Source organism: Rosa rugosa, chromosome 4, assembly GCF_958449725.1.
Source record: "Rosa rugosa chromosome 4, drRosRugo1.1, whole genome shotgun sequence".
Classification (NCBI taxonomy): domain Eukaryota; kingdom Viridiplantae; phylum Streptophyta; class Magnoliopsida; order Rosales; family Rosaceae; genus Rosa; species Rosa rugosa.
The window spans coordinates 9,975,082-9,998,531 of NC_084823.1; the positions used below are offsets into that span (position 1 = coordinate 9,975,082).

Sequence of the window (23,450 nt, forward strand, 5' to 3'; positions counted from 1 at the left end):
AGGTATGTGATAGTGCGTGGAATGAGTCAATGGATCCCGGCGGACACTCGAAGAACCAATTCATTGCCTCTCCGTCCAGTGTTTCGCTGAACAAGTGGCACAGGGTGGGGTCGTCAAATCCTTTGTTGTTGGTGACCTTCTTGAAGGTGTCCATGTGGACGAAGGGGTCGGACGTACCGCTGTAGTGTGACATCTTTGGAGTTTTTGCGTACGCAGGTCTGATAACTTGCAGAATTGCGGCTGTAATACCCCGTACCTTAAAATTTTTACTAGTTAAATTTTACCGTTATTGACCGAAGAGTGACTTTTTCTTTAGTCCGGTAAATTAGGAAATTTCCTTGAGAATGTCGTAGAATATGAAAAATCGAGTTCGTGGACACGTAGTTTGTTTAAATCGGAGTTTCTACGGAAAAGTTATGACCAAAAATGGAAATTTACTATTATGGTTATTATTTCCCTATTATTTTAAAGGAAAGTGGGTAAAAAAGGAGAGAGAGAGAGAGTGAAATCGGGAGAACCCGATTCCAGCCCCCCCCCCCCCCTCCTTCTTTCTTCTTTTTCTCTTTTTTCTTTCCTTTCCTTGCTGCGAAACCGGAACCCATTTCCGGCGAAATCACCGCCACCGTCCGCACCACCGGCCATTAGAGGATCCTCTCTTCCTCCTCTTGCATCTAAGGTAAGATTTCTGATTTGGGTAGCCTTGATTTGAGAAGAAATTGGTGAGGGATTTCAAAAAAAGGGAAAATCGGGTTTTGCTTTGATCTCCGGTTTCCGGCCGGATTCCTTGAGGGTTTTGGTTGTTGGTGAGGTGCTGAACGTGTTCCTAACCTTGTTGCAGCTTGTTTTGATCTATGGAGGAAGATTTGAAGGTGTTTGAGCGTGTGAACAGTAACGTGAACAGTAACTATCGGGTTCTTGGTTTTTGTTTGATTTCTCCGGCCTTTTCTGCTTGATTTTGGTTGTTGTTGCAGGTATGGAAGTTGATGGGTGTGTTGTTGTGATTATTTTGAACTTGTTTTAGGCTTGAGGTTGTTTGGTTTGAGGTTTCTTGGAAATTTGATGTTGGTAAAGGTTGTTTTGAATATTGTGGGTTAAAATGCTCTTGGTTATAGTTTAGTATTGAATTAATGTGTTGGAAAGTTGGAGAAGTGATTGTGGATTGAAAAGGGAAATTATGAAAGAATGTGGAAATTTTGGAAAAGGAGTTGTGTTATAATTTGGTGGTTATTTATGGTTAAGGAATTGAAATTAAATTGACTAAGTTATCGAATCAATCCTTGCGATGATTTAAGATTTAGTGAGGATGTCGAATTGTTAAGGAAATTCCGTATTCAAGAATTTAATCCCAAATTGAAGTGTGGGATTTTATAAGAATTTATGAGTAACGAATACTAACTCCATAGGGAATGAGTTTTGATTTTGAGATTATTTCCTTACTATGGTTAATTATATCCTGTCCATTCGCTACAGGACGGATTGATCCCTTGAGCGAGGGGATACGGGTAGGCAGCAGGATTAGCTGCGAGACTCACCTGTGAGTGGACTTTTATTTTTTAAATATTGATGCATGCATTTATTTTCTTAAATAATGCTCTAGTTTTAATCATATTACTTATTGAGCAAATGATTTGATTTTCGGAAATTCGATCTCGGTTTATCTCGTGGAGTCGCTCTCGACAACGAGTTTCAAAGGATGATTATGATTTATAATATTATTTGACAATTGCTTATTTCCGAGGTAATTTTCCGGAATTAAGTATATTTCTAATTGCCGATTTAAGTTCCTGGAAGATTCTCGAGATGAGTTTCGATGGAGTTGGATTTTCTTATATATTTATCGACTTTTGGTTTTGGCATTGGGAATGCCTTAATGATGATTTCGAGATTTTTCTGGAATATTATCAGAAATGGGATTTCCTAAAGAAATTATAATGATTTATTAATTCTCGCCCATTTGTTTATGATTTCGAGACTATCTTGGCGTGCGGGGTCACGTCGTTGAATACATGGATTTTATCTTGAGAGATTTTGGAGAAGCCTTATGGATTTACTGATTTACTGGTTTTCGATGGTTTCTCCTCACCATACGCGGGTCATGTGATTAGGTCTCCTCCTCACCGACTTTGTGTTGGTGAGTGGCAGTTGAGGTAGCTTATTCTCCTCCTCACTTACTTTGTGTTGGTGAGTGGCAGTAGAGGTGATTTATTCTCCTCCTCACGTGGGTGGCAGTCGAGGTTATTTGGTCTCCTCCTCGCACAATCTATGTGTGAGTGGAAGTTGAGGTTATTAGTTCTCCTCCTCGCACAATCTATGTGTGAGTGGCAGTCGAGGATAGGTAGAGCCTGGGAGGCTCCATTACCCGTATGGTGATATATCTTCCCCATATCCTATTATTTCTCGACTAGCGGGGCCTAATCTGATTTCCGTGTAACCAGTGGGGCTGGTCTTATCCTGTTGAGTATTGGAGTTTCGACCTTTTTTCTCAGTTGTTTCTGACTAGCGGGGCTAGTCGGTTTTTCTTGAGCGGAGCTTCTCGTGATTTGTTTTCTAAATCGTTGCATGCATCGAGAGTTTTTAAGGAAATAAATGGGGAAAGTATAAAATTTCTTTCGTTTAGAATTGTTTATTTTTGTCCACTCACACTAACGTGTTTTCAATACTTTTCCCCTGGGCCCTTCGGTTTCAAATGCCCAGTTTGCAGGCGAATGAGTTGAGGTCGGGCGTACACGAAATTGAGGCATAGTCAGCAGCATGGCTTCCGCATCTGCCTTTGAATTAGGTTTTCCTCATATACCTTTCTGTTAGAATTGCTCTGATTACCTATGGGATTTATGTTATTCAAGTTGAGATATCTGTTTTGTGAATTGGAGATTGATGTTGATTTGGGGAGCAGGGTGGCTCCAGGGGCATAAGGATGATTCGATTGAGAAGTGTAAATGTTCCCTACAGGTTTGGGTTGCCCATTTTAGGGGAAGTTCCGCCAAATTTTTGGTAGAATTTCTTCTAAGGTGGGCCCCGCAGGGTCACTTCGGATTTCAGGGTGAAATCCGGGGCGGGTCCTGTCAGCGGCGGTGAAGGGCCCTGGTCTGGACGTGAAAAGTGGACTTTGAGTTGGCGCCGGGGCGCCCGACTCCGCCCGTACCAACCTCTGTTCCAACTGCTGCATCCTCTCCAGAATTTGGGCTGTTGAGTCGCCGGCGGATCCGGCATGTGTACTCCGCTGGGCCTGCCCACGCCTTGGCGCAGGCGGATTGCCCTCAATTCTTGCCTTAGCTTCCGAGCGGTTGGTGCGCGGTACTGACTCTGCCTCCTGTTCCAACATGAGCTGGGGGATGGGCGGTGGTCCCATCCCCAATAGTTCAGGTGGGTCTAGCGGAACCTGCATCTGTATGACTGGTCCTGGTGCTAATGTGCCAGTGTTAGGTTGACTACGCCTGGTGCTGTGTGAATGCTCGCTTTGCGCTGGATTGGCGGTTCTTTCCACGGCCCTCTTCAGGTCATCAAAACGTGACATCAGCGTAGCCACCTGTTTTTGGGCCTCAGTCTTCTCTCTGCGCTCCTCTTCACGTTCTCTGTTTGCCTTGTGAAGGTCCGCCAGTGCCAGCTCGTACATGGTGGCGAGGTCCTGGCCTGGTGGGCGGCTGCTGCTTGGATTTGCCTCACCGCCGGGGTTGGCCGGGGTGGTGAATAGTGCGCGGTTAACGCCTACCGCTGGATTGGAGGGTTGGGGGATGGCGGATTGGTCTGCCTGCTCCTCAGCATTTCCCCCGCTACCGCTAGTCATGGTAGTTGTGATGGGATGACCTTTTGTTCAAGGGTTCCCACAGACGGCGCCAATGTTAATGCTCAAAGTCTGGCGGTAGCCAAACCTCCGTTTAACGCAGGTCCGGTGGGCGGACCGCTACTCTGTATGCTTGATGATCTTCGCTGGCTACCAAGTGAAAGACAGGGCGTCAGAGGGAGACCGCGTTGGGCGGTCTTCACTTCTCCAATGCCTAAGTCAGTTAACACATAATAGGCAGCATAATAATAAATGAGTAGTTAATGCGTAATCTTAATGAAGAGAGAGAAGAGGACCTTTATAGGTGAGGAGAGGTCCGATCTTCTCCTTGTTTTCGATGTGGGACTGAAGTGCTTCAGTTCCCAGTTTCAGTAGCTTCTGATGCCGTCTTGGCGCGGCGCGTCAGCGGTGATTCCGGGGTAATCTTGTGCTCAGGCCGTGGCCCACCTGGCTGTCTATCCGTGGGTCACTCCTTTGGCGGTAGTTGGTACCTCTGGCGGTACGATGAGCGTGGCTCATTATAGCTAATTATGCTTTGTAAAGGTACATGTAGGTACAAAGCCTGAGCTTGGCGGAGAAGGTGGTGATGTTGCGGCCCGTGGAGGGTATACCGCCTTCAGCTAAGTAAGGATTTTAGCAGGATAAGTGAATTTGGCTAACAAGATATTTTTGGGTTTGACGCCGGAAAGCAGACTTTGTTGGTAGAAAAGAGTGCTTGTTAGCAGCGAACAAAACCTGTTAGCGGAAAACGGCACTTGTTGACGGAAAACAATTAGTGATAGCAGGGGCGAAGCCAGTGGTTGAGAGTAGATTTTGCGCCTTAGACAGGAACTTGTCAGAGTATGGATACTATTAGCGGGCAAAAGGTTTGTTGACGAAGAGAATTTTGAACTTTGAATTTTATGGAGAGTCGGAGTTATCTTCTAACAAGGAAGATGACACGTGGTGACATTTTACTAGGTTAGCGTGTGCTGGTACATCGTTTCATCATAAATGGGGTGTCATGATTACATAGGTTACCGAGGCGATGTCTCAGTATAACCGGTGTAATTATAATGTGGTGGGATACGTGGCACGATCTTGTGAGGTGGATATTTCGAATCGACAGTGGAGATTTGTCGGAAGACTTTGTATTTCAGGGATAAACAAAGAAGGTTTCCCATAATGTTAATGCTCAGGATACCACCACTGTTAATGTCTAAGATTTGGGCGGTAGCCCAAGCCTTGGTTAACGCTGGTCCGATGGGCGGACCGCTACTTGTGGTGTAATCGATACTTCCGCTACCTGTCAAATGAAATACAAAGGGCGTCAGAGGGAGACCGCGCTGGGCGGTCTTCTCTTCTCCGATGCCTAAGTTAGTCAATGTATTTGTGTTGACAGAATAACAGTAGGTAAGTAGTCAATGCGTAATTAATGAGGAGAGAGGAGAAAACCTTTTATAGGTGGAAAAAAGACTGATCTCTTCCATTTTTTTCAATGTGGGACTGACATGCTTCAGTTCCCAGCTTCTGGAGCTTCTGGTGCCATCTTGACGCGGCACGTCGGCGATAATCTGGGGGTGAGCCGGGGCTCGGGCGGTAGTCTGCTTGGCTCTGTTTCCGTAGGTCACTCCGCTGGCGTTAGCATGAGCGTGGTTCATTAGAGCTAATTATGCTTGGCAAATACTCATGTAAGTACAAGTCCCCCAAGTCCCCAGTCAAGGAGGGCAATCTTGGTTGGGGAGTTGCTTATCGGTTTGAAGCGTTACTTCCGCTAGACTTGCAAAAGCATAATTAGCTTCAGTGCGTTGTCAACCATGGACTTATTCAACAAACGCTTTATACACTTTCGGGTGGGCCCCTGCTAGGCCCCCTAGGGAGTCCCCCACTCCCCGGAGAAGATAGACCTCCGTATGGTCGGTGTATTATTTGTTGAGGGGAGCTGCGCTTAGCAGAGGGTGTTTGGTAGCGAGCCCAATCTTTGATACCCAAGTGGCGGGGGTCAACGTGCCTGATCAAGGCCGTCGAAGACTGTGTTGACATGTCCCCTTTGTCCCGGAGGACCATGGCTTGACTGCAACGCTGAGTGGTGGTCATTGTCCCTGTGAGGCGCTGCCTCTGGAATCAGCATTCGTGGGCATCCCTCCGCTGGGAGTAGGCGGTAAGAAGTGTTACGGAGACTTTGATGCTTACGAGAAAGAAGTCCGCTAGTGGTGTTGCTCTGAGCGGAGACTGCCTTGCTTGCAAGATGAAAATTGTTGGTGTTCCGCTAGCGGTGTTGCGCTTAGCGGAGACTGTCTCACTTGCAAGGTGAAAAGGGAGAAGTTCCGCTAGCGGTGTTGAGCTTAGCGGAGACTGTCTCGCTTACAAGGTGAAAATGGAGAAGTTCCGCTAGCGGTGTTGCCCTTAGCGGAGACTGTCTCGCTTGCAAGATGAAAAGGGAGAAGTTCCGCTAGCGGTATTGCGCTTAGCGGAGACTGTCTCGCTTAACGGTTAATATACCTGATTTGTGGACGGTTACTTCGGACATACACTTCATCTAACGGAGGCCGACACGTGGCCGACATGTATTGGGTTAGTGTGTGGAATAACATCCCCGCAGCACGCCCGCATCCTCGCAATTAATGCGAGTAATTATTGATTTTGTAACTAAGGCGACACCTCGGTTAATCCGGAGAGTAAGTGCGATCGTGGGCACGTGTACGACTGTCGTGCGTTGTTGTTTGTCAGCGGACGGTTTGGATTGGTTTGATGTTGACATAAAAGAAAGGGAAACCAAGTGTTTCAACACTTTGTACTTTGCACTGATATCGTAGTCTTCCAGCTTCGCTCTGAGATCAAAGAAGAAGGGTCTGCAATTTTCGTGAAATTACCAATCTTTGGAGGACGGAGACCGCTTGAATTGAAGAGGAGCATCATCAAGCGCACTAGAGTTCCCATCTTTCAGGTTGGTAGTTTGAATGTTGTCCCTGTTTTATTGCTTCTGTCAGTTTCTGTTTTTGGTGTTTGGAGTGATTTCTGTTCTTCCCCGATGTGTTCTGAGGGTCTAGGATGATTGAGGTGTTTGATAGAGAGTTGAGATTTATTGAGTTTCTAGATGGTCGAATCTGGGTTTTGGGTGTATATTTATGTGTTCTTGTTTTGGTTATTTCCGGGTTTTCTGGGTGACTGTTCTTAACGTTCTTGAATGAAAAACTGACATAGGGATAGTTTAGATCGCTTTCAGACTGACTGGCTTGGGTTTTAGGGTTTGTACGATGGCTAGCGTTATAGAGATCTTGAGCAGTGAGGATTCCTGGTCTGACGTGTCGCTCAGCATGGCAGATAGGATATTTATTGACTCGTTGCATCCGCTAGACATCGAGCCGCTACAGACCATACCTGGGAAGTGGCAATGGGTCGTGCAGGGCGTCCAGAGAGTTCTAGGGAAAGGGAGGATGTTGCCGCCCATAATAGGCGTGAGGAGAGGCTAGCAAGCAATAGCGTCGCTAGCGATTCCTCTGATGGGGGAGAGGCTGGCGGAGAAGAGATCGAGTCAGCCTGGGTCGTCCATGACGGTACCCCAGTGGATGAGGCGGGCGGGCCGATGACTGCTGCCTCCATGAATAGACTAAAACGGGTGTTTCGCCTCCCCGGGGTTGTGACGCTGCGGCCACCGACGAAGGACGAAAGAGCGTCGATTCTGCCATTAGGACATTGCAGGAACCCGTTACAATTGGGGGATTGGAGCCGCAGGTGACCTCGAGGCCTGTCGCCGCTGGTGCCACACGGGCGGTGCTTCAGAGGAAGTGGCGACAGAATGACACTGATGAGGAGGATGAGGCAGACGACGCGATGACCATCAGGGCCCGCCAACAAAAGAAGGCGAAACAGGCCTCGTAGGCGGTGCCCGTGGCTGTCGCTAGAGAGGTGCAGCAGGGTGGCCTGGACTCGTTCTCTGCGTATGCGGAGTTTTTCACCGATCCCAAGCGGGAGTTCTTGTTCCACCTCTGTGAGAGGCTCGGGTTCAACGAATTGGATGGGACCATTCGCTCGACGGTCGTTCAGCAGTCTCCCTTCAATTAGGCATTCGGGCACTTGTCCGTCGGGCTGCACGAGCTGTTCTTAGCGGCATCGACCCAGTCTCGGGTTGAGAGGCAGCTGAGGGAGGAGATCAAGGGTCTCCAGAGGGGGTTGGAAAAGGCCAAGGACAAGCTGGAGGATGTCGAGCGGCGCCTGACCAAGGCGGAGTGTGACGCGCTGGATGCCCGCGGCAAGCTGAACGTTGCTGTTGAGCGGGACTTGGAGCGGAACGATCACGTATCCTGCCTGGAACAGGATATAGATCTGTTGAAGGAGCAAGTGGTGGCCAAAGGTAAGAAGGTCGACATCATGCAGCGGGAATCTGCCGCCGAGACTGCAGAGCTGAAGAAGTTGGAGGGCGAGGTCACCCAGCTCGGGAATGAGAAGGGCCATCTAGAGGTCGCCGCCGTGGAATCCTTCAAGCAGTCCGTGACATACAAGCAAGCCCTGACTGAGGCAGCAAAGCTGGTGCCTCTCCCAACCTGGAGTTGCTGAACCAGAAAGCGCCATTGACTTGGTCAAAGCGTCCTAGTCCGCCAGTACGTCGAGTCAGCAGCCCGCGTCAGAGAGTGGGCCTGTCGCAGCTCAGCCTGAGGGTGTACGTTCTGGCAGCGGCGAGAGTGACCATGGTCAGGCGGATGATGGTCAGCGGACTCCGCTGGCTACCCATTCTAAAGTCTCCCGGGCCAACTTCTTGGCGGCGCATACTCGGCCGGATGGTACCATTGTGACGCCGAGTCCTACTACTCCTGGGTCTGCCCAAACTAGCCGCATGGACCCCCAGCAACCGCCGGTGATCAATGAAGAAGTCGCAATCGCTCCCTATAATCCCTAAAAATTACCTAAGCCTTGTGCTCTTGCTTCTGTTACTCTCCTCTCTTTTTTTTTTTTTTTGTAAAGCCGCTAAGGCCTCTTGCTTTTGTAATTTGACGATATTTTTGGGTGGGGAGTCCCGACCCCCAATATATGAAGCATTTGCTATTTGCCTCTAAAATTTTTTCGAGTGTGGATTTGTTTAATGATTGCGTTGTTTGAATGTTGATGAACCGCTAGAGTTTTGACGTTGCTTTTGTTTACTCAATGAAACATTAAAGGAATTAAAATTGGTCCAAGTGCACGATGTAGCGAACGTGGTCCGCTGAACATTCCTGGCGTTGCCAATTGCCTTTTGTGCTAGACTTGGTGACAATGGTTTGAATAATTCATCGTTTCATTGATGGCTGAAAGATGAGCGTTTACAAAAGAGGGGTTGTACCCGTTGGGTAGCTTCCCTTAGCTAAATATTGAACAAAAATTTAGTTAAGTCAAGATGCTATTGGCTAGCGGCATGACTGTTTGTAATAATATCGAAGGTGTTCGGTGTTCCTCAGCGGTTACCATTTCTGTGTTGGCCTCACTACTACAATAACATGATTTAAGGACACTGAAACCATGTCCTTAAATACATACAAGGACTCTTTAAAAAAGAGTCCTCTATCTGGGTGTCATCATAAGTCTGAAATAAGGACACTGGAAATGTGTCCTCTTATCTATACAAGGACACAGTTTATGTGTCCTAATAGTTGTGGACGTGGTGTCCTTAAATCTATAAGAGGACACCTAAATTGCATCCTTGTATTATCAAATAAGTGTCCTCTTTTCTATATGAGGACACACAAATTGTGTCCTAAAAGCTCTGAAAATGGAGTCCTTAAATCTATTAGATGACACAAGAGCAACACACTTAAATGTGTCCTATCCACACAATTTTTATAATATGAGATCGTATTCCCTTGTGGATTTAATGACTCAATTTTCAGAACTTTGAGAACACAATTTATGTGTCTTAGTATAGAAAATATGACACATGAGAATGCATTTTTGTGTCTACTTATGAATTTAAGGACTGTTTACAGGTATTTAAGGACACAATTTGTGTCCTTGTATCGAAAAGAGGACACACTTGATAGTGTATTTTGTGTCCTCTTATAGGTTTAAGGACTCTAGTTCTAGAGGTTTTAGGACACAATTTATGTGTTCTTGTATAAAATAGACCCTCCCCACTGTTAATATCACTGCCATATGCCTGATCATCAGTACTATCTAGACGGTTGTCGAGTAAAGGGACAGGTGAGGTATTAGGTAAGAGATCGACAGGGAGAGTCCATGAAGAAGGAATTATTTGAACTCGAACTCCCGGACAAGTTGATTGTGGCCTCAAATGGATTATCATTATCAGGAATTCAGGATCATCATGGCCTAGCTCCATATTCTGCGAGACTTTATAAGATCCCTTCCCATAGTTAATGTTCTTACCATATGCTTGATCATCAGTACTACTTAGACGGCAGTCCAGTGAAGGGACAGGTGTTGAAGTATTAGGTAAGGGACAGGGAGAGTCAACTATCAAGGAATTATTTGAACCGACTCCCGGACAAGTACAATGTAGCCTCAAAAGGATTGGCATCACCAGGATCATCATGGCCTAGCTCTATATTCCGCAAAACTTCATAAGATCCCTCCCCATATATAGTTAATGTCCTGACCATATGCTTGATCATCAGTTCTACATGGATGGCTGTCCACTGAAGAGACAGGTGTCAAAATATTAGGTAAGGGACAAGGAGGGTCGATGAACAAGGAATTGTCTGAACTCAAACTGCCGGATACGTAGCTCGCCGTTGAAGCCCTACTACCATAACGAGTAACATCATGGCCTAGCCCTACATTCTCTACACATTGTGTACCCCATGGAAATTCCTCGCCGCCATAATTGGTATTACTATAAGCATGACCACCAAGAACATAAATACCATGCCATCACTGCTACTTAAATGGCCATTAACTGAAAGAACATGTGTCGAAAAATTAGGTAAGGGAAAGGTGGGTCATCAATCAAATTTGGGTACAACATGCTTGAACTAGAACTCTGGGACATGTAGCTCGACATTATATTCTCCACATATTCTGTATATACCCCATGAAGATCCGTCGCGGCCATTGTTGTTCTTACCATAGTATGCATGGTCATCAACAACATAATTTCCATAGCCTCTACTTAGACCACCGTTGAGGCAAGGGCCATGTGTTGAAAAACTAGGAGCAGGCTCCGACTAGAAATTTGGGGACACCATATTTGTACCCGAACTCCTCCTGCCATACATGATATGATCTTCTTCAGACATTGGTTGGTAGACATAATCTGAACTCGATGAACTACTCAATCTCTCATTGGTTTTCTCATAAAGTTCACTCAACCTCTCTCTCAACAACGCAAGGTCTTGTACCGTTTGACATGCTATCAACTCGTTCTCGATCCCTTCCTTCATACTCCACCATATTGTGCTCCTCATTGATCACAGAAGCCGTTGGTTGTTGTTGCTGTTGTTCTTGTTCTTGTTCTTGTTCTTGTTCTTGTTGAACACTGAAGTACTGATTGAGAACCTCGTCAACCGAAGTGTATGTGTCCGAAGGCATAAGGTCTACCTCTCGGAGACAACACAAGAACGGCAATTCGGGTGCCGTGCTCGATGCAAAGCTTAGAAGCCTTACTGAAGAGAGTCTTGCGCCTCTTGCAGAAGCTCACATCCCTTTTCTTTCTTGATAAGACGTTCCTTTCCCTTTTCTCTTCTTGTGTACATGACGTGATCTTACCCGTGGTTCGGAGGAGGGAGGGACAGACACTTTCTTAATCTTGCTACAAAGCCTTGCGCATTATTAGGTTTTCTTCTGATCTTGAAGTACATATATAGGCATAGCAAAGGTGGAAAGATTTGGGGGTAAGTTGTTAATGCACGTTATGTCTCTCCATTAGGTAATAAGAATACTAAATTGTCTCCATAAGGTAATAAGAATACTAAATTGTCAAGTTAGGAAATTCTGGCAGGATTTTCTTTTACTTCGAGATTCAGATTTTCCTTTAATACAGAGATCTCTTATGGCAGGACTTGAATAATTTCAGGATTCAAAGGCAAGAATAGTTGGCATGTAGGGTTTTAGCTTCTAGTAGGGGCCAGAACTATTAATGAACTGATTTTATTCCATGAAAAAAAGGTTTTCTTATTAATTTGACAAAGGTTTCGCAATTCATTGAGAAATTTCCGCATATCAAATTTACAAAAATTTCGATTTTTTTTTTTGATCAAGTGAAATATCATTCATTAAAACTGCAATTACAACAATGCCGCAATTACAGCACCCAAACACGGGTTTATAATCAAGTAAAGCTGCAAGTGACTAGTACTACGCATACTTACTCTTAAGACACTACACTGATATGTCAATGATTTCAACGACGAATGTTGAGTTGGATGGCTAATCGGGTTAGTAGACCATAATAGATAGCAATGACGAGGATGGGATCAAACCACAATAGATATCTATTGCGTGGGCCATCCCAGGATCTCCCGGAAACCTCAGCACAGGCTGGTAAAAAAGAGCACGGTCAAAAATTTCGATTTTGAGTGTCAATTGAAATATTAGTAACTATCGATAAAACCAGTTTCAAAATAATTTTGTATATCGCTCAAATATGGTCAAACCACAAAAATTTTGAGTTTTTTTTTTTTGATGAACTTCGACGAAACGAGGAAAAGTTATTGAATAAAAAATAAATACAGAGAGGGGGTACCAAACCTCTAGACAACGTCAACAGAAACGGAAATTAGGAAGACCCATTCGGTCCCGATTACAAAAACTATGAATGATAGGCGTAGCCAAATCCGGCCAAACTAAACCTGAGAAGTAGTTCCAAAATTTGCTAGTGAATCTACGGCTTGATTCCCTTCATGAAATATATGAGTAGAATGAAATTGCATTTGAGAAATATGATGCAAACAATTACCCCATTCCACATGAAGTTGTCAAGGTACAAGATGAGGAGATTGAAAAAAATTGAGAACAAGTGTAGAGTCCACTTCCAACCATATGAATTTCCAATCTCGGACCCATGCTAATTCTATTGCTTTAATAACCGCCATGAACTCCGCTGCAACAGAACTAGGCATATCCAAATTGGAGCAAAAAGCACCCAAAACAACACCTTTATAGTCCCAAAACAAGCCACCATAATCTACTTTTCCCAAGTCACTTTTCCATGCTCCATCTGTGTTTATCTTGATTCAACCAAATAACGGAGGATGCCAATTAACTTTAATGATGCGAGGAGTCTTCCGCTGCCTACAAGGGGCATGAAACCTCTTCAAAATACATAGGTCATGAGTAGTATTATGCATGCATGTGACCAGTGGCAATGTGACTAGAAGAACATATATTACCTGAAATCAGCCAACAACGGAGGAATGTATTTAGACCAAGTTAGCTTACCCCAATCCAACGAAGGAGCACGGGGGCGTAAAAACTTGAAAGCTTCCTGTTACCTTACTTGCATCCACAACGGATAAAATTAACAAGGGAAAACATCACAAACCATGCACCAACTATTGACAATTCTACACTTCAGTATACCAACTTTCATAACTATCATAATGGTATACCAAGTTTACTCAGATCTTTCACTTTAGTGTACACCGTTAACTTTTCTGTTAAATAACCCCTAGAACAGTTACCAAAAAAAAAAATTTGACAGAGCGTAATGGGCCCATACTCCTGAATTTGTTTATTTGACATATTGCAGTTTTAGATTTATCCTCAATACTCGAAGGTAAATAGTTAAGTTTTAATATTCATAATTTCTATCCTTACTAGAAAAGAGCTGCTTACTATTTGCAAAGAAACAAGCCAAGAATTGTCAGAAGAAAGAAAAAGGTTAAAAACTCTAAAAGATTTTAGATAAAGGCTTGATAGAAAAACTCCCAAAAATTGAAATATTATTTTCCGGATTCAAAAAAGAATCTACAAAGTTGAAGAATATATCAAAATTATTAAAGAAACTTTTGAAGAGGAACAAAAACCTCTTGATTAATTGAGCATTGGTTAGATCCGACTAAGTTAGTATCAGAGCCTGCTTAAAGCCTCAAAGAGAATCCCTCATGGGAACAATGTCTGAAATAATAATAGAGAAATCAAATTCTCTATTAAAACTTTCTGATGAAAAACATCAGAACTTATTAAAAGAACTATCTAGCGTTTAACAAAAAGAAAAAAAAAACTATTATATCAAGAATCTTCCAAAAAATGAAGAAGACCAGCTAACAAGTGTTAGTAGAAAAATCAATGATCAAAATGAAATACTAGATTCTTTCAAAAAATTATTGAACGGCTAGTTTTTATTTGGGATTGTTTTGCATGGACGTATCTTTTATTTTATCGTCCAATTTAACGGCAAAACTTAACGGTGTTAACTTGATATACCAAAATGATGTTGAAATGCAAAGTTCATACAGCAATTTGATAGTTTTCAAAGTTCATACACCAAAGTGTAGAATCATCCATACTTCATACACTGTTTGTGAAAATATCTTAATTAACAAAGAAACTTTACGAGACAAAAAGCTCAAGTTAGCGCTGGGAGAGCTTTTCTTCCTTGAGAGTCGGTGGCACTGCTCACCCTTTATGGGTGCTTCCCTGAGCTATGTCTCAGTTTCCCTGAGCTATGTCTCAGATCTGGGGCTTCTGCCTCTTGTTTCTTCTCTTTTTTTCTCCTTCGGTCTCCCTCCCTTCTCCTTCCATCTTGCCCCAATTTTCTTTCTGCACTTTAACCCCAAATTTGCTCTACCTCACCACCCATCACTTTCTTTTACCCACCATCTCTCATCTCCAGATCTTGTTCCCTGGATTTCTTCTATTCCATTTCAAATCGGTACCATGGCTTGGTTGTTGCAGTGGCTTCTCTCAAACGCGATTTCTCGCGTCTCAATCGGAAGATAGGTAGAGCCTTGGCTCGGGTGCATGCACCACCTACTTCTATGTTCTATTTTTGGGGCCTCTTGGCTCCTCCTGATCTGGGTTTCGTTTGCCTAGATTTGTTATCAAAGTTGTGGCTGCAAATCTCATGTTATGGTGCAAATTTGTACTGTGGAGAAGAGGATATATCTGTGGTTAGATCCTCTTTTTTCTTCTGTTTTTCCATTTTCAGGGTTATTTTGATCGGGCTTTGGCGTAGGGGTCTCCTTACAAGCTGCAATTTTGGAGTTCCAGGTGCCCCAAGACATGTGCTCCCTGCTTGAGGGACGCTGCTGCGTTGGCTGTCTGACGAAGCTTCTGATGTCTTCCTTTAATTTGCGTTCTTGCTTTCCTTTATGTCTTGCTTTTCTTTAGGCTTGTTTTGTTTGTTGCGTCTATTCGTAGTTCCTCTTGTCTTGCCTCCTGTGGCTTTGACTATGAGAGCTCTGTTTCTCTTCAGTTTAGCCTTTTGGCTTTCTGTTGTTGTATGGCTGGGCTGTTTGCCCTCTTTTCAATGAATATCTTTGACCCAAAAAAAAAGAAACTTGCTCACTCTAAATAATCCCCTTTGTGCCGGATAATTGGCTCGAAGGTCAAAGCAAAAAAAAAAAACAAAAACAAAAACAAAAAAAAAATTAAACTCAAATGGAGAGGCAAAAACTGGATACCCCAAGGCTATGGCCTGAAATAGCCAGACATTCGCTGTTTTTCTTTCTAAAATAGAACATGATTACATGATCTAATCCCTACTCATTAACGCCTTGAGATTGCACAAGATTGGTCCAACCAGAAACTGTTAACCACCTTCCAAGCCGTAAGTGTATGTTCTTAAGTACCCATGCGATTAGTTCCTGTCCTTGGTTTTCAAGAGAAAGGGGTATGTGGCTTTACTGAAAGAGAGTGAATATAATCCAGGGACTCAAAAGCAGATTCACAACAGTGCAAGAATCAACTCTACCTCCAAAGCCAAATAAGAACCTTATATAAACGGCATTTACCTACTTCAAGAACCTTTTTTTTTTTAGAATTCAATTGAACTGATATTAAGTTTAAGGGACAAAGGCCTAAATTCACAGGAAAACGTTGAAGCCAAACACCAGAATCATGTCTAAGGCTACCACCGGCAAACATAAGACCCAAGTCACTTTAAAGGCCACCATCTAAGAAGAAGCATATTGGTAACTCAAATGATTACACCAAGAAGGGTGGTGGAACCCGGCTCAAAAATGATCTTGCAACGCCACTCCCATATATGCCAGAAACTGCAGGAAATAAACAATACAAAGGAATTCATACTTCTCAGTAGACTTGGACTTGAAATTGTGATATAACCCATCCCAAAAATCAAGAGACGTGAATCTAGTAAAATCATTTTTCACCATGGAAATCCCTAGTTCTCATAGACACACTGCAGCTCTTTAAAAGATGATCGAGCGATTCAGTTGGAGCAGCATCTGAGACAAATAGCATCACAAGCCAACCCTCTTTGCATTCTAGCTTTAAAATTCAACAATCTATATTGGTAGAGAAAGTTTTAAACTTGGGGTGAAGCTGCAAATGCCAAATAAAATAGCATTTCCAATACAGCACATTTATAACAGGACATTTGTAGGCTTAACTTACGGAAACTACCCTTAGAAGATAAACCCCAAGTAAACTCTAGTTGGGCCACCAGCATTCAATACCCAATATTTTACAATGATGTCATCAGAGAGGAGCTCCTGAATCATTTGTAAATCCCAGCTAGCATTGTGCCAGAAACTCAGAAATATTGATTTATAGTAGTGGCAAATTGAGATAAAGGCACCTATACCTGTCAAATAAAGTAATTATCCTCCAACTCTCACCTATCCATTTAAGGCCTCCAGGTAAAGGCTTAGTAATGAATCCAAACACTAGGTACTTGAGCTTATAGAAATTCAGATCTGTAAAGGCAAGAATGCCTCTGCTTTTTCGTACACTTCCCGTTTAAAAGTTGATCCTAGAGGCCTTTTAATTTTGCAAAGGCCTACCCAACTAGACCCAGCATACTAAGCCTGCTTCATCATAGTAGTATTCTTTAGGCCTAGCATAAACCAACATGACAATTTGGTCTGCAAACGGAATTCCATTAAACAAGATCAATCTTTCTTTTCTCCTTATTGTGTCCCCAAGAGAAGTTCTTGTTCCACATATCCACTTGTACCTACCATTGAATGAATATGGCTCTTCCAAGAACCTGCCATATGCCTGCCACATTGACAACAAACTAACGAGAAAAGTGAACAATGAACAAACCCCACTGATTCCATGAGTTCTACACAAGGGAATAAGGAACAGACAGAGATAGTGTGATATAGCAAGTATGCAATCATAATTAAACGAAAACAACAGGCAATAAACGAATCCAATGAATACCTCGCAGCAATAAACACATAATGAAGATCAATAATACTAAACTACTAATAGATAATATTGAAACTATTCCCCGTTAGAGCACATTGTCTCTCAGATTTCTCAAGATGCCAATGCAAGAGCAATCTATTTGAACAATCTATAGCAGAAGATTAGTAAAATATTGAAACTTTATCTTTGGATATCTCAGCAAATTGAATCCAACATCTCTTAAAGCCCCAAAAGCATGTTATTATGTAACTATGTTTTTTCTGGCACTCAATGGTGCCAATACCTACAGGAGTACCGGCAATTAACTAAATAAGAACACTTAAATTGGTAATTGTAATTTCGATTCTTACCTGTTCAATTGGATCGTTGTTGGGTTAGTAACCTAACATGCAAAAACACATACCCAACACATACCCCAAACACAAAGAAGGATTAAGAAATAGAAAGAAAAAAAATCAAAAATAGAAAATGTAAGCCAGAAGATCACCGCATGGACATTAGAGTACGGATCTTCTGGCGTTGCAATTCTTTTGCGAATTTTTCGCGTTCTGTCCTGAGGGCCTCGAGAACAAACTCGGAATCTTGGACAGAGAGTACGAAAACCCTACTGAGATTGACGGCCACGTCATCGAGAAATCTGGGTTGGGATTTTAGGGCAGGGGCAGCAGCTCTGCGCAGTCGGAAGCAAATAGACGAATTGCTCCGATTAAACGGAGACGGAGTCCGATAAGACTCCGACCCGATTGGAGACGACCCGTCATCAACCTTATTCATGACCCAAGCAGATATCATAGGGCACAAAAAAGAAATGCAGAAATGGGTCGGAGAAACTGAGAGAGAGTTAGAGAGGGTGAGAATTGTGAGAAAGTGGAGGAGATTCTCTCTCCTCAGATGTCAGAATATATAGGTAAGCATCAATGTGCCAGCTGGCATGCCAGATAGATGCCAACTGGATATTCTGTTTTCTTTTTAGAAAAATTGGATATTTTGTTTTGTTTTGTTTTTTTTTTTTTTTAGGAGAAATTGGATATTTTGTTTTCTTTTTAGAAAAATTAAAGGGAAAATGCTCATTTACCCAATTTTAGCTTAAAATTTGCCCACTTGCTCCACTAACTGTTTTTTAACCCCGTTTACCCAAAACACTCTAAGGGATTATTTCCCCTTTACCCAATTAATTCTTTTTTTCTTCTTTTTATTTATTTTTGGGACTTTTTTGCCCTCTCCCCCCTCACCGATTTCTCTCTCCTCCCCCCTCACCGATCTCTCTCTCTCTCTCTCTCCATCTCTCTCCAGACGACGTCGGATTTCTCTCTCTCTCCATCTCTCTCCAGACGACGTCGGATTTCTCTCTCTCTTCCTCCATCCCTCCAGCAGGTCGCCCACGACGCCTGCTCTCTCCATCGCCGCGCCGAAACTCGTCGTCGTGCTCTCCGCTGTCAGGCTCGACGCCAAGCCGACGGTCCTCGTCGCTGAGAAGCTCGGCAAGGCCGGGGTTGACCTTCTGAAGGAATCGACGACGAACTGAAAACTGCTATCTGGGACTGAAAACTGCTATCTGCTATTGGGCAGTCATAACCATAAAAATTGTAACATTAGTGCCCCCCAGTAGACTTTGTATTGGGGGCTAATGATGATTGCTTTATTTATTGACGGACTGAAAACTACTATTCCAAAGTAAATGTTGTCACGCCCCGAATTTTGAATAATAAATTCAAATCCGAAACATGAATAAACAATTAATACAAATAACGTTCTGAATTTTTTTTTCTCAGAAACAAACACACCACTCGCCACTCAACACAAAACTCGAAAAACCTCGAGTTAATTATTACAATTCACTCTTACAAAGTAAAATCGTAAAGCTCTAAATGAGCATAACAAACCTCACAATATAATGCTGTAATTCACATAACACTACTCTAAGCAGCCCGATCACCGTCCTGGTTCTCCTGACCTGTAGGATTACCCGCTACACAATTTGAATAGTGTACCGGGAGTTGCAACAACACAAAACCCGGTAAGCTTTTTACAGCCAGTATGAGTAAACAAGAAAGAACTGTTGATTTTAAATTACAATTCTTATAACTCAACAACACAACCAACAATCTCAACATCCACGACGCAAACGTCAACCAATTCAATATCACCACTTTGGTCCTATCACACAACACTATCACCACTTTGGTCCCATCCCATAACACGTTAGAGCTCTAACTGCCTCGTTACCTCTGACACCTTGGCCTAGGGTCAAGCAACGGCAAAAATACTTCGGTTAACACTATAACCGTCGCGCTTTGGACATCCCCGTCCTCAGCACCATATACTTCGGTTAATAATAAACCGTCGCGCTTTGGACATCCCCGTCCTCAGCACACAACTTCGGTTAATAATAAACCGTCGCACCTTGGACATCCCCGTCCTCAGTACACAAACACTCCGGTTATCCTTAACCGTCGAACTTCGGACACTTCATCCTCAGAACCCTACATTCTCTAACTCTATACATCCTCCAATGTAAATCATGAATATTAACAAGAACTCATCAATCATGTTCATCACATGTAAATATGGTAAGTCACATGTCAATTCATAATAATTTAATCATCCCAATTCCACACTCTTCAATGTCACACCATTCACATATAATCACGTAAATATATATATACGTAATTATCCGCTCAGGGATAATCACTAATACCAACTATAGTTCACATGCAATAAAACCGAGAAATTCATTTGTATAGTAAAAATCATTTTACTTACCCATGGACCGTAGTTGATCAAGTCCATATGATTTTAAAACAAATATTTATTTCATAAATATTTTCACGCAATTACGACAAAATAAGGTAATTAAATTTATTCGGTTCGTAATATGAACCACGTGAGGTTTACTCACCTCTAATCCCGCTGCGTCTTCTTAACAGCTCAAAATACGATTCACAATCGTCCGCCAACTCAAACCGTCAATCACCTAATCAAACATGACCTTAACTTAGCCAATAACTCAAAAACATAATCAAACGACAATCCAACGGTCGGATTGAAATTAAATGATGATCCAACGGTCGGATCCTCACGGATCGCCTTCCTAATCACTGTTTTGCATTTATACGAAGATCCAACGGTCGGATCTTCGCCCATGACCACACAAAGCCACTGGGACAGTCATAAGATCATCATATCAAAACTACAAGTCCATCTGACGGTCCTAACTTCACAGATCACAAATCTAACGATCGAAATCGATCTAAACTTAAAAATTCATAACTTAATCATACGATATCCAAAAATTGCGTATAATATATCGAAATGATCGTATTGAAATATAGAATCTGAAAATGTACAGAAACCATATTTTTGATCCCCGGAGGTGGCCGGAAAGGGCCGCCGGAGTTAGTGGCAGAGCCGCCGCCGACCACCACCAATGGTGTCGGGGCCGGGCTGCTCTTCTTCCTCTCATCATGCTTAACAACTTTCATAACTAGCACGAAGTCTGAAAATGACCGGAAGGGGTCGAAAATTACCTTGAACAGTATGAAGGTGGCCGGAATTTTCCAGAAACCGGCGAGAAACTGCAGAAAACGGCGAGCTCCAATTCGACGTAAAAACGTCAATTTAAGGCTTCGATTCCTTCTGAAGAGTTGTTAAGAAACTCAAGAAGAACTCACTGGTTCAAGAATCACAGAAAAATATGGTCTGTAGCTCGAGATATACCGATCGAAAGCTTCGGTGGTCGGAAAAATTCCAGAATTTTGCAGAATCCGGCAAGGCTCGATTTCGACGTCAAAGATTCAATTTCAGGCCTCGATGCCTTCTAGAGAGTTGTTAACAACATCAAGGGGAACCCACTGGAAAAAGAATCAATCAAAACGATGCACTACAGCTCGCGATATCTTGATCGAAAGTCTTCGTGGTCGGAAATTTTCCAGAATCCGGCGAGCTTGAATTCCGACGTAAAAACTTCAACCTCAGGCCTCGATCCCTTCTTGAGAGTTGTTAATAATCTCAAGGTGAACTCACCAGGCCAAGAATCACAAGAAAAGGTGGTCTATAACTCGAGAAAATCGGATTCGAAGGTGGTTTTCGAATTAAAGCCGGCCGAGCTCCGACGAACGTGAATCCGGTCACTCCAGGTGCGATCCTTCTAGGATGATGATCAGCATGTTGAGGTGAGTTCAGGGAGCTAAGGATCGTGAGTTTTGGTGGCCGGAATTAGGAGAAAACCGGCGTTGACTGTTTTTGGCTCAAACCTTGCAGCTCCGGTTTGCCGGATTTGAGGCCGTTCCGGGGAAAGTGGTCACGTCCAGTAGCTAGACGACGTCGAGGCGAAGCCGTGGACACCTCGAGAGCGGCTTGAGGTGGCCGGACGGTGGCGCTGCTGGCAGAGGAAGAACGCCCAGAAAGAAGAGAAAAAGGTCGGGGGAGAGGAGAGAGAAGAGAGAAAACCGGGGGAGAAAATAGAAAGAATAGGAAATTTTGGGATTTAAGAAAAATTCCAGAAATTCTCCATATTTATAGAAAAAAAATCCCGATTTTCAAATATTCATAACTTATTCATACAAACTCCGAATATTGCGTTCAACATACGCACGAGATCGTATCGACGAGCTCTACAACTTTCATGAAGAAAGTTTTCCCAAATTCTGTACGTATAAGAAGTCACTTTTTAAGACCCCCTAAATAACGTTCGTTTTCGAAATAAAATCGTTCGAACTAATTCCACAACTCCTTCAAGCTTCGTATTCGTGCCCACGCCTACGAAATCATTTCCAAAATGACATCGGACGTTAATTTGAATTTTTCGGGTATTACAATCTACCCTCCTTAAAGAAATTTCGTCCCGAAATTTAAGCGCAAGTCAATTCCTCTCGATTAAGGTTGACCTAACCATAGAATCTCCATCTTTTCCAAATCTGTAGTAATCTACAGAGCCTCAGCTCTTTGTATAAAAATACATTCCTATGGCCACTAAATCCTTTCATCACAAACGTAAACTCACACAACAACTGCTCAACAATACTCCACATCACATACACAAAATCGTCACATGGATCATCTCATAGATCCTCACATAGATCAACACTTTGTACTGGCATACAAGCACAGTAAACACTCCCACAAAGTGTTTCGCTACTCAATTAGAATCACGGTAAGTCTCTATAGTAAAACTCAAGCATGCACCATTCTACACAACAATAGAGATGCATCACTCAAAACAATTCGTCCCCAAAAGCACGCCAATAAAATATGTTACCCAGTGATGATGACTTGGGCTTGCTCAATCCTTGGGCTAAGCATTAGGGCTGGCCAATTGGGCCGAAGAAACCGAACCATCCACATTTCGAACCGGCCCGAACCAATTTGGGTTTAACATTTGGGCCTACCATTCGGGCCGAACAATTGGGCTTACCAATCGGGCCGAACAATTGGGCTTACTATTTGGGCTTACTATTTGGGCCTACCAACTTCCAGCTCGGCTACGGTATGAAATTGTACATACCGTATATAAGTATGTATACCGTACAGACCGTATATACGTATGCATACCGTACAGACCGTATATACGTATGTATGCCGTACATACCGTATATAAGTCCGTATATCAAGCATATACGAGATCCAAAAATATTTGTAAGAGGTAAGGTTCGAACTCCCGACCTCGAACACGAAGGTTTTGCTCCCAACCACTGAAGCAAGAGCTGCCTTCATTAATATATGCTCACGTGTTATATTTATTATGTCATAAGCGACATAAATAAAATAACGGGAGAGGCAAGGTTCGAACCTCTGACCTCTTGTACAAGAGCTTTGCTCTTCAACCACTAGAGCACCAGCTGCACTCGTTATTCTCCATGCAACTCCTTTTATTTATTCTATCATAAGCGATAGAATAAAAACAAACTGTCGGTACACTCCACGTGCCACGACACGTCGCTTTCGTGATTTACGGAAAGCAGATCCCTTTCGGCGAAAGCTGTCTGCCACAGCGTCTCGAGATTCGCTCGGTCCCCCTACACGCTCTCCACGCGCCCACAACTTTTCCGTGTTTTTGGGCGACTTTAATCCAACGTGTAGTTTGAATCTCTGAGATCGTCCATCCAACGGTGGAGATCTGCTCACCTTGTTCTATAAATAGGTGCATTCGGGGAATGAGACTATTCACACCAAAGAAAAGAAAATTTCCCCAGAGTTTTAGCCATCCTCTCTCAATTCTCTTCTTCCATCCGATAACTCAAATCTCTTCTTCCATTCTCACATTTTCTCAACCCTATCTTGTGCTCTATATAAACCTCCTTTTATCTCCTCCAGATTTTACTCGGTTTTGTCTAAGCGTGCAGTTTCAAATTCCTTCTCCTTCATCATGGTTCGAACCAAGATTACCGCTCGCATGAGCGTCAATCAACGCTGTGTTCTCTCT

At 43.2% G+C, this 23,450-nt stretch overlaps 3 long non-coding RNA genes across 4 annotated transcripts; 1 reads left to right on the plus strand and 2 right to left on the minus strand.

The window, feature by feature from the left end:
* The first annotated feature begins 559 nt into the window (after nucleotides 1–559).
* LOC133742232 (uncharacterized) lies at nucleotides 560–3,059 on the plus strand. Of its 2 annotated transcripts, XR_009862439.1 has the most exons (5): nucleotides 560–676; nucleotides 839–971; nucleotides 1,471–1,534; nucleotides 2,695–2,779; nucleotides 2,894–3,059. It is a non-coding gene; the product is annotated as an uncharacterized LOC133742232 (long non-coding RNA). The 2 variants fall into 2 exon arrangements; XR_009862438.1 differs by lacking the exon at nucleotides 2,894–3,059 and having other exon boundaries at nucleotides 2,695–2,837.
* A 9,324-nt stretch (nucleotides 3,060–12,383) lies between these two features.
* LOC133746438 (uncharacterized) lies at nucleotides 12,384–17,903 on the minus strand. The gene is made up of 2 exons (XR_009864151.1): nucleotides 13,078–17,903; nucleotides 12,384–12,979 (listed from the first exon to the last, which is right to left on the minus strand). It is a non-coding gene; the product is annotated as an uncharacterized LOC133746438 (long non-coding RNA).
* Nucleotides 17,904–18,823: 920 nt separating this feature from the next.
* Nucleotides 18,824–21,992, minus strand: LOC133745789 (uncharacterized). Its single transcript, XR_009863786.1, has 3 exons — nucleotides 20,557–21,992; nucleotides 19,929–20,003; nucleotides 18,824–18,998 (listed from the first exon to the last, which is right to left on the minus strand). It is a non-coding gene; the product is annotated as an uncharacterized LOC133745789 (long non-coding RNA).
* Between the last annotated feature and the right edge of the window lie 1,458 nt (nucleotides 21,993–23,450).